This window comes from Ipomoea triloba, chromosome 1, assembly GCF_003576645.1.
Source record: "Ipomoea triloba cultivar NCNSP0323 chromosome 1, ASM357664v1".
NCBI classification, from domain to species: domain Eukaryota; kingdom Viridiplantae; phylum Streptophyta; class Magnoliopsida; order Solanales; family Convolvulaceae; genus Ipomoea; species Ipomoea triloba.
Window position 1 is genome coordinate 17349736 of NC_044916.1, and position 14056 is coordinate 17363791.

Sequence of the window (14056 nt, forward strand, 5' to 3'; positions counted from 1 at the left end):
AATTCAATCTCTATATAAAAAAAAATTGTAATTCATGCATTCACAAATATGTCAATTATCAATGTCACTCTTGAATTATTAGTGGTGTAATAAATGTTGCCCCCTAGTTTTCAAAGTGTGACATATATTGCCCCCCACCCCTCAGCCCAATAGGAAGAAGGAGAAACATTGTTGTCGGCGGAAGAAGAACAAACGAAGAAATTAATATGGAAGAAAAAAAAATGCATGGTCTTCGAATAGGGAAAACAGCGGGTAACCATATTTACCGCACTAATTAATAATTCAGGGGAGAGACAATATATGTCATATTTTAAAAATTGAGAAGTAATATTTACACCACTAATAATTCAATGATGACATTGATAATTAACATATTTGTGATGGGCATAAATTACACTTTTTCCATATATAAATATTAATATAAAATTTATTTATTATATAAAATTACAAACTATATATTTTATAAACTTTATAGCATAATAATATTATAATTACAGTAATTATAATTATAATTATATATTAAAAATTAAAATCTAATATTATATATATATATATATATATATATATATATATATATATATATATATATATATATATATATATANATGTAGAATTGTACAACGAATAGGAAAATAGGAAATAATAGCATCCTAAATATTGTAGGACTGTTTTGGGCGGGAAGCTTAAAGTGAGGATTTTGTTTTTATATATAGTATAGATATAGATATTTTAAAATGTTTTTGATAACAAGAATTGAACCCTTACGTTTTAATTAATTTAACACACTATAGAAATCAACTATGCTAAGAACACTTGTTAAACATCTTTATATAATTATTATACATTTATTTATATCATTCACAAGCATTATATATATATATATATATATATATATATATATAGAAATAATTTCAGGTGCGGCCGTGCTCTCCCGTGCGGCTGTGCGGTCACACACCACTCAGTGTTACGAAATACACCACTCAATGTTAAAAAACACACCACAATGAAACACAATAAAACACACCACAATGTTAAGAAACACACCACAGTGCATATTTGTGTGGTGTGTTTCTTAACATTGAGTGGTGTATTTCGTAACATTGAGTGGTGTGACCCGCACGGGAGAGCACGGCCGCATATATATATATATATATATATATATATATATATATATATATATATATATATATATATATATATATATATATATAATTTATTTATTTATTTATTTATTTATATTACATTTAATACAAGTATTAATTAATACAATTAATTCAATCTCTATATAAAAAAAAATTGTAATTCATGCATTCACAAATATGTCAATTATCAATGTCACTCTTGAATTATTAGTGGTGTAATAAATGTTGCCCCCTAGTTTTCAAAGTGTGACATATATTGCCCCCCACCCCTCAGCCCAATAGGAAGAAGGAGAAACATTGTTGTCGGCGGAAGAAGAACAAACGAAGAAATTAATATGGAAGAAAAAAAAATGCATGGTCTTCGAATAGGGAAAACAGCGGGTAACCATATTTACCGCACTAATTAATAATTCAGGGGAGAGACAATATATGTCATATTTTAAAAATTGAGAAGTAATATTTACACCACTAATAATTCAATGATGACATTGATAATTAACATATTTGTGATGGGCATAAATTACACTTTTTCCATATATAAATATTAATATAAAATTTATTTATTATATAAAATTACAAACTATATATTTTATAAACTTTATAGCATAATAATATTATAATTACAGTAATTATAATTATAATTATATATTAAAAATTAAAATCTAATATTATATATATATATATATATATATATATATATATATATATATATATATATATATATATATATATAATTGTAATTTTCGAAAACTAAGCACAAAAGCCTAAACTTCGCCGCAAGTAATCCCTAATCATTGGCAGGAATTATTTTTCCAACATGTAACGCTACATAATTGCATTCTAAGATAACGTAGCAGCATGGCCTTGGCTGCTGCTGCAACGTACAAGAATAAAATTATTAATAATAATAATGTCTGTTATTCTTCCATTTTTGGGGCAAAGAAAAAAAAAACTTTTGTAACTTATTGTTGATTTAATGTTTTATTTTTTTAGAAGATGCGTTTCCCTCGCAGTAGAATTTGAAATTTGAACTGGGGAATCGGAATCCTACACGGTGCCAAAACAGTTGGATAATCAAGAAAGTTAAAACCATGCAACATACAAGCAAGGGCCACTATCTCCATAAAGTGGATATGGGACGACCAACAACTCATCATTTTCTGCCCAATTTCCTCCTCCTCGAGACCAGTACAAACACATATTTAGGCCTCCACACAACTTAACAATGAGAGATGAGATTAGATATTATGTCAGCCTGTGTTTTAATTAATAAAAAGTTTATTAGAGTTTTAATTGATCGTGTAATACTCCGTAGTTGTTTGGCAATCGAAGTTTTGAATTTAACTTAGATTTTTTTGAGTTGGGTTCTTAACTTTTTGTCACCAAAGAGAAAAAATGATAATAAATTTAGTTCTTACAAACTAAATCACTTCTTACAGCATGTTTGGTTTACGGAATGAATTCTAAAGAAAATATGAATGTTATTCCACAAGGAATTGAATAAGCAATGAATATAAATGTTATTTCTGTGTTATGTTGGTTTAAGAAATGTAGTAGTAGTAGTAAAAAAATGATAATAAATTTAGTTTTGACAAACTAATCACTTCTTACAGCATGTATGTGTTTGGTTTACATACGGAATGAATTCTAAAGAAAATATGAATGCTATTCAAAATATTTTCAAAAAAAATTAATTTAGAGTTAAGATTCCTAAAAGCGCGACAATTAAACAACACAATCGAGAATACAAATTTCATTAATAAAATATTTTTATATCATGGTATTGCGGTAACATACACCATAATGCGTGATAGATATATTGGAAATAATCTAATAATAGGGATCCTAGGTCGAGGAATCCATAGCCTCAGACCCAATAAGATAACCCAGGCGGTCTAAAAAGATGACTCGGGACTCAAGAAGGTGACCTGGTACAAGAAGGTGGTCCAGGCCAAGAGAGGCGATCCAGACCAAGGGGGTCCAGACGAAGAAGGCAACCCAGACTAAGCATTCCAGACTCGGGGACCCGGATGGTCAAACCTAAGCTAGGTGGCTAGACCCGGGCCCAACTGCCGGGTCGAGGGCCTTGACCTCCGCGGCCGGCCCTAGGCGATCACCGTTTCTCGTCGGAGCCCGTCTCCAAGCCAGGAGCGGCCGGATTTCATCCAACCCTGCGGCCTACCATGCTGGCTTTGACCTAGTCTTGCGGCCCACCATAGAATTAGCTAAGTTAGTTGGAATTTCCATGTATGTATAAATTGATTTTGTTTAGTTATTACAATCCTCATGTCTTTTTCTTACACAACCTTCTTGTAATATTCTTACATCTATCTATTCAATACTAATACAATTCTTCTCGTTTACCATTTTTATCCCTTTATATTTTATGCAAACTTATTGATACACGAATACTCCGAGCTGAGTCAATTAGTGCCATCATATCAATGTTTCTACAAAATCTTCATGTAGTAGTTGAGCTATGTAATGTTGGACGAGGATGTAAAGTATGCCAAATGAAAGTACCAAAGTTTAACAAGAAAAAAAAAATAAAAAAATAGGGAACATGCATGATGCATGTTTGGTGAATGATTAGTAGTGGTTTATAAGATGGTTGGGTCATGCTTTTATTCTTTGAGATTCATAATGCCACTGCACATTATCCATCCATCATCTTTTTCTTCTTGTTCTACTAGGATTTCCCTTCAAGTGATCTAGGCTGTTTGGTTGTTTTCTTCTGTATTGTTAGGACTCTTCAAAATATACGTAAAATTAATTAATTATAAAAAAAAAAAAAAAAGAATTGCAAGTGTTAACCTGAAATATGTAATATGATACGGAGTATATGTTTAGTTTAAAATATGCCAAAAATTATGCTGCCAAGTATTTGGATTAGTGAATATTTTGCTAATAAGTTAAAATTTTGTTAAAACATATAGAAATTATATGCTTGCATAGTGCACTAGTGTTCACATCTAGCTGAATCACAGTCATGTTTAAACAACTCAAACTCCTTTCACTTAAGTCGTTTAAACAACTCAAACTCCTTTCACTTAAGTCAACGTCGTTTGGGTCAAAATTATGTTTTAGTACTACAACATTGAGAATGTATTAAGCTTTGAATATATATAAATTTTCCAAATAGCTAAATTTGATGATAAGGGCCTCATGACAATTTTGGCGATGAATATGTGAAGAAGTAGAACTATACGGCACATTAATGGTCGAAATAATTTAACATGCACTGGTGAATATTCAAAGTGCCCTCCGAGAGGATTATCTGGACGTCACGACTTACGAAAGTGCGAGGCATTCCTGCAAGAAAGAGTTGGGTTCTGCTGGGTTCTCCTTTTTCTTTCTTTTTTTTTTTTTATGGGAAAAAAATGTAAAAATTAATTTTATCTTACTTATGATTATTAATTTATAAAGATTGTTTTTCAACTAATTATTCATTAACATGTTAAAATGAATTTTTCATATATATACAAGGGAAGGAAACGTCAATAGGGACGGAACTAACTATATTCGTACAAACTTATAGGAAAAATGTTCAACTTAGTCACTGAACTACACATGAAAATGTAATTAATTGGACCATCAATTTTTTTTTAAAAATATGCAATTGACTCCCTAAACAAGCTAAAATTAGATCATGTACTTACTAACTTGGCTAACAGCATGAGCTAATTCAGGTCGAGTACAAACCATTGCATACATTAAGCAGTCAACTGTACTGGCATAAGGAACCTTTGTCATATTTTCAATCTCACTAACTGTTTGTGAATACTGACTAGATGATAGCTTAAAATGATTAGCCAAAGGAGTGCTAACCAATTTAGACTTACTCATCCCAAACCTGTCAAGGACATTTTCAATATAACTCTCTATTGAGTTAGCCGCCACAACTTCCTTGCAGTACCTCTATCCCTGTGAATTTTCATGCCAAGGATATTTTGTGCAACTCCTTAAGTCTTTCATATCAAATTCTTGACTCAACAAAGCTTTCAATTTAGTAATATCATTCCAACTCTTTGCAGGAATGAACATATCATCCACGTACCATAACATAAAAATAAAAGAACTATCACCAAGGCTCTTAACATAGACACAATAATCATACTCACAACGTGTGTAGCCAATTTGAATCATATAAGAATCAAACCGCTTGTACCACTACTGTGGAGCCTATTTTAGCCCGTACAATGACCTCTTAAGTCTACAAACCAGATGCTCACCTCTGGGTTTAATAAACCCTTCAGGTTGCAATTCATAAAAATCTGTTTATCTGCATCACCATGCAGAAAAAGCAGTCTTCACATCCATATGCTCCAATTGTAAGTCTCAAATAGCTACCAAAGCAAGTACTAACCTGATAGAAGTATGTCTAATAACATGAGAGAAAACATCATCATATCCCATTCTGGTAGAGATGACCACGGTTCGAACCGAACCGTGTACTCTTTCAATCGAACCAGAACCGTACGGACATTTCCAGTTCCGGTTAAGGAACCGGAACTCTAAGGTTTCGATTCCGATTTGTTAAAATAACAAATCGAAACCGCCGGTTCCGGTTTGGAACCGTGAATATATATATATATATATACTTCCTCTGTCCCATTTTATCTGTCCTACTTACTATTTATTGGTCAAATCACATCTTTCTTCTTTGTTTATTTTCTTCATTATTTTTTATTTGTTTTTAAATTTGATTTTTTGTGTTTAATAGTACTTTTAATGTAGTTTCTAAATATATAAATTTTGTATATTAATATTAAACTTAATATTATGAAAAATTGAATTAAAAATAACTCCAATCAAGCCTCGTTAACCGAACCAGACACATAAAATGGGACGGAGGGAGTATATATTATTAAATTATATATATATATTACATATTATATATTATATATCATAGATTATATATTATATATTATATATTATATATTATATATATTAGATATTAGGTATTATATATTATACATATTGCATATTTTATATACACATGCGCGCGCGCACACACACCCAGTAGCCCCTCTCTCTGGTCCCTTGGGAGTTGCGAACCTCCAACAAAACCAACAAAATAAATAAATATAATATCAAATACTAAAATATAGAGTAACATAAAAAATTAAAAAATAAAATAAAAAAAGTCTGGTTAGAACCGGACAAGAACCGTTAAGATAAGGTTTCGGTTCCAGTTCCGGCTATCTTGGAATCGCGAACCGAAACCGGACCGGAATCGAACAGTGGTCTAGCCTACATTCTGGTGAGAAAATCCCTTTGCAGCTAACCAATTCTTGAATATTTCCCTTTCTTTTTCTGATACTGGTGGTTTTTTCCTATATACCCACTTGCACTCTATAGTTTTCTTGCCTTAGAAAGTTGAACTAGCTCCAAAGTATGATTTTGATGTAAAGACTCCATATCTTCAATCATACCTGCCATCCAAATAGCCACTTGAAAAGTAACTAGATCATTACTAGTAACAAGAAGTGCAAAAAATACCATATCATCAAACCCATACTTGCTAGGTGGTTTGACATTGGTGCGTCTGGATTTATATCCAGCCAAACAGTAATCCTATAAATTCTCTGAACGTGAACCTGCTGCAAATGTGGAATCTGCAACTTCTTGAGTCTCAACCGTAGGTGGATTATCTATTATTTCATTCAAAGGAACTCGATCTATATACACTTCTACTATGCTAGAACCATCTACCAGTACATCTCCTTTCTTCAATTGAAGCACGAAATGCTTATCAAATAACATGTCATGTTTGCTACTTCTTCCCAAAAAAACTTAGAGAGTCCAACATTCAATTTGAGACGCTTTGCTCTCTCAATAATGGCCTTATTAATTAAGCTTAGCTTCAGCAACACCATTATGTTGTGGTGTCTTACACATTGTATAGTGCCTCTGAATTTCATGTTCTACACAGAATTTTTGGAATTTTTTCTCAGTATATTCTGTCACATTGTCAGACCTCAAGTACTTGATTTTTAGGCCAATTTGGTTCTTAACCTCAGCCTTCCACAACTTGAATTTCTAAACAAAACTTATGATTTATGTTTCAAGAAATACACCCAAACTTTCCTAAAAAATCGTCAGTAAACGTAACATAATACCTAGAGCCACTATACCCATTGAAGGTTCCTTGGTAGGTCTCCAAACATAAAAATGCGCATAATCTTGAATCCCTTCAATTTTATGCTTCCCCAGTAGAAAAACTGACTCTGGACTATTTCTCAAAAACACAGAATTCACAGAAATCTAGCTTACAACATTAACTCCTTTTAAAAAAAAAATTGTGTGCAATTCAAACAAACCACGTTTACTAAGATAACCTAAACGTAAATGCCACAACCTAGTAGTATCATCGCTAGACTCAACAGAATGTACTCTACCTACAACAATCTGCACAACAACCTATAAATGTTCCATGTGGTCTCTTTTCATTTCATCACATTTCGAGCACCCTTATTGATTTTAATGGTTTCTCATCACTTTCAAATCTATGAGTAAAACCATTAGCATGCAAACTACCTAAAGAAATAAGGTCCTTAGTTTATCCTGGTATATGTCTGGCATCATGTAAGGTTCTAACAATACCATCATACATTTGGATGTTAGCATCACCAATACTCACAATATTATGACATCTTTCATCACTCTGAATAACATAACCGAAAGTACTTAACATATAGGTTGTGAACCACTCCCTGTTAGGCATAATATGATAGAAACATCTCGAGTCTAGAATCCGAGCATCCGACAACTAATAATGAAACTACTAGAACATCACCTTCACTATAATATGAGTCATCAACTTGTACCACATTCGTAGCCTCCTGTTGCTTCTTCAACTTTAGACAATCTCATTACATGTGCTCAAACTCCTTGCACTTTTAACATCGAATTTTCTTGCTATTTCTAGACTTAGACATAGAGTCTCTCTTCCCAGAAATATCATTCACTAGCTTCCTTCCACGATCTTGACATCCCTTAGTATATAAACTATCACCAACACTGTCACCCCTTAGCTTGTATTTTGCTTACGCTAATTATGAGCTAACATTGCTGCAGAGATCTCATCGAATTTTATCATGACTTTCCTATACGTAAGAGTAGTCACTAGATGTTCAAATGGAAGAGGCAGTGAACTGTCACCAACATTATCACCCCTTGTATTTTGCTTACGCTGATTATGAGCTAACATTGCTGTAGAGATCTCATTGAATTTTATCGTGACTTTCCTGTATGTAAAAGTAGTCACTAGATGTTCAAATGAAAGAGGCAGTGAACATAGCAAGATCATCGCCTTGTTTTCATCTTCAATCTTGACATCAAGCCTAGCCAGATATGATATTATTTGGCTGAAGACATTCATATGCTGCACTAAGTCTGAGCCCTCATGTATATGCTGCACTATTTATTCGTCATATTTTTTTCATGAACTGACACTCCAATTTATCTCAATTTTATTTTGGAGTTGTCAAGATCAAAATGTGATACAAAACTTCATGTGCGAAACATAACGAAATGGTTCCTGTCGTGCGGTCCTTCAAATCCTTCCAATCAACCTTTTCCAGATTAGCTGATTTTTCGACATTCAAGGTTTTTAGAATACCATGTTGCGCTAACAAGTCCTTAACACTAGACTACCATAACCCGAAATTTCTTGTACCATTAAACTTTGATAATACTTCGAATTGGCCATCTCAACAGAGCTCTAATACTAATTTTCTAAGATTAATTATAACAAAAAAAATAACAATGGCAAAAAGTAAAGAATGCAAGATTTACGTGGTTCAACAATGTGCCCACTCCACGGGAGTAAAGCTATTCTTTTATTAATTGTGATGGTGATTATAAAAATATTCAAGGTTACAAGTATCATATTTATATGCAACCCTAAACATGTACAAGTGCAAAAATACCCCTATACTATAGGCCCGACCCAACATGCTCCACTCATATTCCTTATATGAGACATAGTCAACAGTTACTTTTCCCTACTCTCACTCTAAATACACAGACGGAGATTTTTTTTCTCGCCCTATAAAACTAATGCATTGTAGGAATTGTCAAATCGAGAGATAAAAACTTTTTCCCTTTCTTGTTCTCCCTCTAAAAAGAATTGCATGTAGTGTGTGTGCGCGCGTGTGTGTGAGTATACACACACACACACACACACACACACACACACACACACACACACACACACATATATAGATGATGAAGTGCATCTGCACTTCGTCTCCGACCAACGACAATTCCAACAATGGGGAGGGGTTAGGGTTTTTTTTTTTTAAATTAAACTTTTAATACTTAAAATAAATAAATAAAATAATTTATTAAAGGTTAATGTGGAAAACGAGTCACTTCTGACTTTAACTAGTTCATCGATCAGTTAATTGCGTTTTTTAATATGATGACCCAATTGTATTTTTGTATGTAGTTCAGTGACAAATTTGAACCTTTTTTCAAATTAGAGGCTAACACTATGAAGAAAATATGTGACATACAAATCAAGTTTTGGTGAAACTAAAATGAGAATTATTTTGAAAAAAGTATCAAATAGATCATCAAACGTTTACAGTTAGTACAATTTGACCACTGAACAAAAAAGTTATGCAATTAAACTTTGGTGGGCTTTTTGGTTAAGATTATCTGAACTGAATGGTTCAATTTAGGTATATTATTAAAAGTTGATTGGTTTTTTTTTTTTTTTGAAAAGTTGATTGGTTTTATATTATGTAAACTTAATAGTTTCGATTTAGTTCAGTAAAAAATTGAAGCGAATAAAAAATTGATGGGTTTATATATATAGTGATCATATGAAAACTATCCTCCCCATGAGTTTATGAGAACCAATTAATCTAGTGCATTAAAAAAATTAAATCTATGGTTGAGATTAGATGGGAGTTCAAAATTCGCATGTACATATGAGGCATATGATGTGTGCATATCCTATGTTGCACACAACACATGCTTAATTTGCACACTCAAATTTTGAATCCTCCAATTGCACATAGCACATACAAACAACCCATGCTTAATATGCACACACAATTTTTTAAACCTCCAATTGCACACAACAAATGCCTCATATGCACACTCAAATTTTGGACCCCCAATTGATCTCATCTATAGATCTATTTTTTTTAATGCACTAGGTTGGTTCTTATGAACTCATGGGAGGGTGGTTCTCATAGGAACATCACTATGTGTGTGTACATACATACAGGTCATATTCCCATACGGACAGGGCTTTCTCTGCAGTCGTGTGGTAACTCACATTAGGTACGTATAAATGCACTACAAAGTGTTCAAAAATGCACCATTAGATGGTGATTTTTTTGTTGTGGTGCATTTCTGCATTTGATCAAGTGATATATATATATATATATATATATATATATTTATAAATTTACCCAAATATATATATATATATATATATATATACTAAATTCTCAATTTCGTAACCCAAAATTTCGCAATTGTTCTTTATTCCTAATTTTTGTTTGCGAGTCACTATGTTTGTTACGTTGCTGTCAGACGCCAAACATAAGTGAAGAGGACGATTTGGTTTTGACTTATTTTAGATCGATAAAGTTGAAATATACATGGTTGACTTGTTGTTTAGATTTTGAAATTTAAATTTTTATTGAAAATAAATAAATAATTATGTGTGCAAGAGAACTAGGGAATACTCGGGTTCTCAAAACCCAACCGAACCAAGTCTGAGCCAAAACTGAACTCTTTCAAACCAAACTAAAATTTGAAATCGAATGGTTTCATTTTTTTCAAAGAAAAAGGCGAACCGAAAACCGAAATGCAACCCCTAAATTAAACCATTAAAAGTTAAAATGTGTCAAATTGACATTATTTTTAGATAAATAATAAGTTTCTGGTAAACTCTTGATTTGGCATGTCACATAGAAAAAATAACTTTTTTCTTTAATTATTTAGCAATTATAATATAATATTAATTAATTATACTACTGAGGAGGAGACAACTTTGCCTCTTTCATCAACGGTGCAACCTCTTCCTTCGTCAATGTTAACAAAGGAGGGGAATTCCTCCACCATTGATGTTGATGGGGAGACAACATCCTCCTTCTATATAAACGGAGGAGGCAGCCTTCACTTACGTCTACATAGATGGAGAATGCTTCCTCCGTCAATATATATATATAGACAAAGGCACCGCCTCCTCTGTCAACGGAGTAGACATAAAGCTTTGATTTTTTTTTAAGTTGTGACCATAAAGTTTTTGTTTTTTTAAGAACAGGAGTCTAAAAATTTTTAAATTTTATTTTTATAAGTAAAAAATATTTTTAATATGCCCCATACTGTCCATGTCAGAACTAGCTTTTTAAATCTGTCACATTATGTGCAAACTCAGTAATTTAATGTGTTTTACCTTAATGAAACCTACAAATTATAATACCAATTGCACACATTTTTAATGTTAAATGGTTTAATTACATAATTTTTTTATCGATGGTCTAATTGCACAAATTATAAAAATTTGATCGCCTATTTGATAGTTTTTTCATTTTTTATTTTTATTTTTGTATTTCAAATACCTTTTCTCTTTATGAAGGGGGGCAATGTTGGGTGCCCGGAGATTAAGGGTATTATGTTTAGCACGAGTTCATAAAACTTTGTCGGATATGACAAAACACATTTTCTAAATTTGAGTGTCTTTGCAACTTTAAAAGTAAGTAAAGCCACAAAGGGAGTGCAGTAAAATTATTGTGCCTTTTACTATTTTCCTTTTACCAAATCAATCACTTCCACACATGGATGGAGAGCTCTAATGACTAATGAGCAAAATATCAATCTCTGGGTATTTCTTTGTTGATTATTTCCGTTGACAATTTCCAATTTGAAGTAACAAACTTTTGGGTGATATGACCTATTGGCTAAACTGCACTTGTATTGTCCTACCATTGTAGATGCATGGGTGTTATTTATAAGAAGTGGACAAGTTGAGAAGCATTAAATAAGGAGTGTTTAACTTTTGTCACAAAATGTGAGGTGAACAAAATATTAACATGAAATTTTAAGTAAATTTTACATTGTTATCATAAGGAGATAAATGCTACTAATAAGTATATACTATCAATTTTTCTAGTGAAATTTTTAAAAATTGTGATACTCTTTTGTAGAGATATCAATGATGGCTAGCCCAACGTACGTTTCCCCGGTGGAGCTTAGAGACATCCTAGACATAAATAGAGCAAGAATGTCACCCTCTAAGGGAGGTTCATAATTGTACTGAGTTCTCCTCTCTCTCTCTCCCAAAAAAAAAAAATGATGGCTAGCCCAACTTACCTTGTGACGAGTTAATCATTATATTATGTATCATGATCATCCACCTTATAAGGTGAACCACTGACATATATGTTTATTTTAAGTGTATCATAAGTTCATTTTTTAAAGGTTCGTTTTTAGCGTATTACTTAAAAATGAACATCCAATACATTAAAAATGAATTACAGTATATTAAAATTGAATATTTATCCACAATCCATCTTATAATATGGATTATGGTTCAAAGTAATTTGTTGTGATAAGTTAGAAATTTTCAAAGACTTTCAAAGCTCACATTTTGATTTTTTTTTCTAGTCATAACTCATTTCATGCGAGTCAATAGGCCTTGCAGGTTAGTCTGCAAGCTAATGTTAAAAATAAAAAATATCAAAAAAATATTTTGAACTGCAATTAATAAAAATAAGCACATTATACCATATGTATCACATATGACTTATAAATAAAATCTCTATATTTAAAAATTCAAAACATGTTAAATGACAAAAATTTTTATATTAAAACTCTTAGTCAAGTATTCGAACTTCACTGTTGTAAAGTTTATATGGTATATGTTTCTTTTTATAGAGATTAATTTTTTATTGGTTAAAGTATTTTGGTCTGCATCTCACGTTAAATAATTTTACACAAAACTTATTTTTTATGGGTATAAATTTAAAAAAAAAAAAAAAAGTATTCTTATTACTGTACTCTTTCATATTTCAATGCCTTTTTGATCATTACTTGGTGACCAACACTGTGGCTATTTCTTATCTAAAAGGAGTGGTGGGAGCAAAGCGTAGTGTTGGAAAATCCTAGTATCAATTGTATTGTCAAAACCAAATTAAAGCATGTTACATATGCTGTCAAATCCATATTTGAGATGCTTGCTGAGGACATATATAAGTTCTTGTTTTAAATTTTTTAAAGATGATGTCGTCTGGAAATTAATAACTATCCTAATATGAATCTTCTAAGAAAATGTCACATCTTACCCACCAAGTGAAAAAAACACAATCAATTCACTTGATAAGTTACTGCTCCCAAATTTTAACATCTACAATTACTTAGGAGTAGGATAATTTGTCACTTAAAATTTTTAATACATAGGTGATCTAGTTTCGTCGAGTTAATTTTAAACTCACAGGATCGCATCTTTAGAGTCACTGCGGAGATAAATCGCGAATTGTATAATTAATCCACCGGTAAGATCCTAGTTTTCATGTACACAAAAGAGATGCCGCATTTAGTCGTGATATAGTCAAATGATGAACCACTAAATTTGGAGAGAGGGGCGGGGGGGGGGGGGGGTTAAATTAACAAATTTTTTTCTAATATGCTGCAATATAGATATATCATAAATCACCTAAAATAGTGCTTAGATATATACTATATATTTTATTTTTTAAAGAAAAATGTTATTTTTCATAAATATAAAATGTACTCCGTTATATTCAATATTTTAACATGACACCATCTATAATGTTTAAAAATGAGTTAATTTCATTTTTTATCCTGAATTTATAGGGAGTAGTTCACTTTTAGTTTTTTTTTTTTTTTTATTATAACACTTTCACCTAGTATTATTGGCATGAGCA